The sequence below is a fragment of the Mastomys coucha genome, unplaced genomic scaffold (genome assembly GCF_008632895.1).
Source record: "Mastomys coucha isolate ucsf_1 unplaced genomic scaffold, UCSF_Mcou_1 pScaffold6, whole genome shotgun sequence".
Classification (NCBI taxonomy): Eukaryota; Metazoa; Chordata; class Mammalia; order Rodentia; family Muridae; genus Mastomys; species Mastomys coucha.
The window spans coordinates 85886715-85889021 of record NW_022196912.1 but is presented as its reverse complement, the minus strand read 5'-3'; the positions used below and the strand labels follow the sequence as shown (position 1 = coordinate 85889021).

Sequence of the window (2307 nt, the reverse complement as noted above, 5' to 3'; positions counted from 1 at the left end):
CTTTTTTTTCTTTTTCTTTTTGGTTTTTTTGAGACGGGGTTTCTGTAGCCCTGGCTGTCCTGGAACTCACTCTGTAGACCAGGGAACAATCTTATTTCTATAATGGGCAGCTGAAAGGAGGAACTGATAAACACTGATAAACGGGCTTTTGGCAAGAGAGGGGCATTTGGTGTTTGGGGTTGGACAGCCAGCAGCTTGCTTTTTGAGAAAGGGGGCAAAAACAGTTTAGCTAAAAGCACCCATCAGTCCGTTAATGCCTTGGGGCTTGGTTCTCTCATCACTTCCCCGGGGCTGGGTCTACTTTTTGCGTTTTCCAGACCATTCTTGTCAGACTTGTCTGTCCTCATGCTCCCTATCATTTTACCAAACCTAATGGTTAACTGCCATGCCGAGCCATTGGCCTATCAGAAGTTTATTACATATTTGATCACTTCGTCGTGGATCCACCTCTCCTCTGACTCCCACCACACGGATACTCCTGATACCATCCCCCTTTAAAATATCTGTCATACATTCATTCCATCTCGACTTTAGTTTCCTCTCCGCCCACTCTTCCCACCCACCTGAGCATCACCTCTCTCCCCTTCTTCCATCACCCTCTCCTCTCTCCCTCCATCCCCGTTGTTCCCTTCAGAAAAGAGGTGTCCCAGGGGTATCACCCGAAGACAGCATAACAAGGTACAATAAGACTATGCACAAAACCTCGTTTTAAGGCTGTCAAGGAAACCCAGTAGGAGGAAATGGGTCCCAAGAGCAGGCAGAAGACTCAGAGAGACACATACACACCCCATTCCCACTGTTAGGAGACCCACAAGAAAACCAAGCTACACATCTAGAACATACATGCAGAGAACCTAAGTCAGATTTATGCAGGCTGTGTAATTGTTGCTTCAGTCTCTATGAGCCCTGCTTAGTCGATTGTGTGGGCCACATTCTTTCTCTTGGTGTTGTCCTACCCTCTGGCTCCTACAGTGCTTCCTCCCTCTCCTCCGTGGGGTTCTGGGAGCTCCACTTAATGTTTGCTCGTTGATGCATCAGTGTCAACAGTTACTGGATGAAGCCTCTCTGGTGATTGGATACTCACTTGAGTCCTTTTCTTCTGCGTCCTAACTTGGGAGTGCTCCATGTATGAGTTCACTTTCCCTCTTGCTAAATTTGCACACCCCACCCCTCTAGAACCTCTGGAGGACTAGAACTGTGTTTGTGACTCTAGGCCCTCCCTCCTCTAGTGAACTGTACTTATCTAGGTTGCTCAGAGCCAGTGGGTAGGTTCCGTGGAAAGAAACTCTTATATAGCCTTGTTGGGGCTGCTATGTACAGTACTCAACTTAAACGGAGGCACTATTTCTGACCAGAGTTTTAAAACAGCAAAAGCCAACTGGTGGGGTCAAATTTCAAATGCTAGCTTTCTGTTTAGGATTCCTCACTTTTTGTTGATAGTCCAGTTCTCTTCTCTCCCTCCCTCCTTCCTTCCCTCCCTTTCTTTCTCTCAAGAATTATTTTATGGGAGTACAAAGTTGCTCTCTTCAGACACACCAGAAGAGTGCATCAGATCCTATCACAGATGGTTGTGAGCCACCATGTGGTTGCTGGGAATTGAACTCAAGACTTCTGTAAGAGCAGTCAGCGCTCTTAACCGCTGAGTCACCTCTCCAGCCCCCAGTTCTCTTTCTTTCTTTTTTTTTTCTTTTCTTTTTTTTTTTAATTTTTGAGGCAGGGTTTCTGTGTAACCCTGGCTATCCTGGAACTCACTCTGTAGGCCAGGCTGGCCTAGAACCCAGAAATCCACCTGTTTCTGCCTCCCAAGTGCTGGGATTAAAGGTGTGCACCCACCACCACTGCCCCCCCCAGTTCTCTCTTAAAATTTTACTTTTATTATTATATATAAGTATACTGTGTATATAAGTACACACCAGAAGAGGGCGTCAGATCTCATTACAGATGGTTGTGAGCCACCATGTGGTTGCTGGGATTTGAACTCAGGACCTTTGGAAGAACAGTCAGTGCTCTTAACCACTGATCCATCTCTCCATCCCCCCTCCCCCCAGTTCTTACTTAAATTAAAAAAAAAAAAATTGAGACAAGGTCTCACTGTCACCCTGGTTGGCCTGGAATTCCATTTGTAGATCAGGCCCTGAACTCACAGATTCTATCTCTGAGCTTCTGGGATAAAAGACATGCTGTAGCATGATATCGAATAATATTGAGATTTCTTTGTATAGCCCAGGCTTGACTTGACTTTTGACAGTCCTCTTATGCCTTAGTCTCCCAAGTGCCTGAATTACAGCTTTTTTTTTTTTTTGTTTT

General features: G+C 45.6%; 1 protein-coding gene across 2 annotated transcripts in view; it reads left to right on the top strand.

The window, feature by feature from the left end:
* Positions 1-2307, top strand: part of LOC116080166 — a 60136-nt gene that overhangs the window by 46597 nt on the left and 11232 nt on the right. The gene's annotated exons all lie outside the window — the stretch shown is intronic.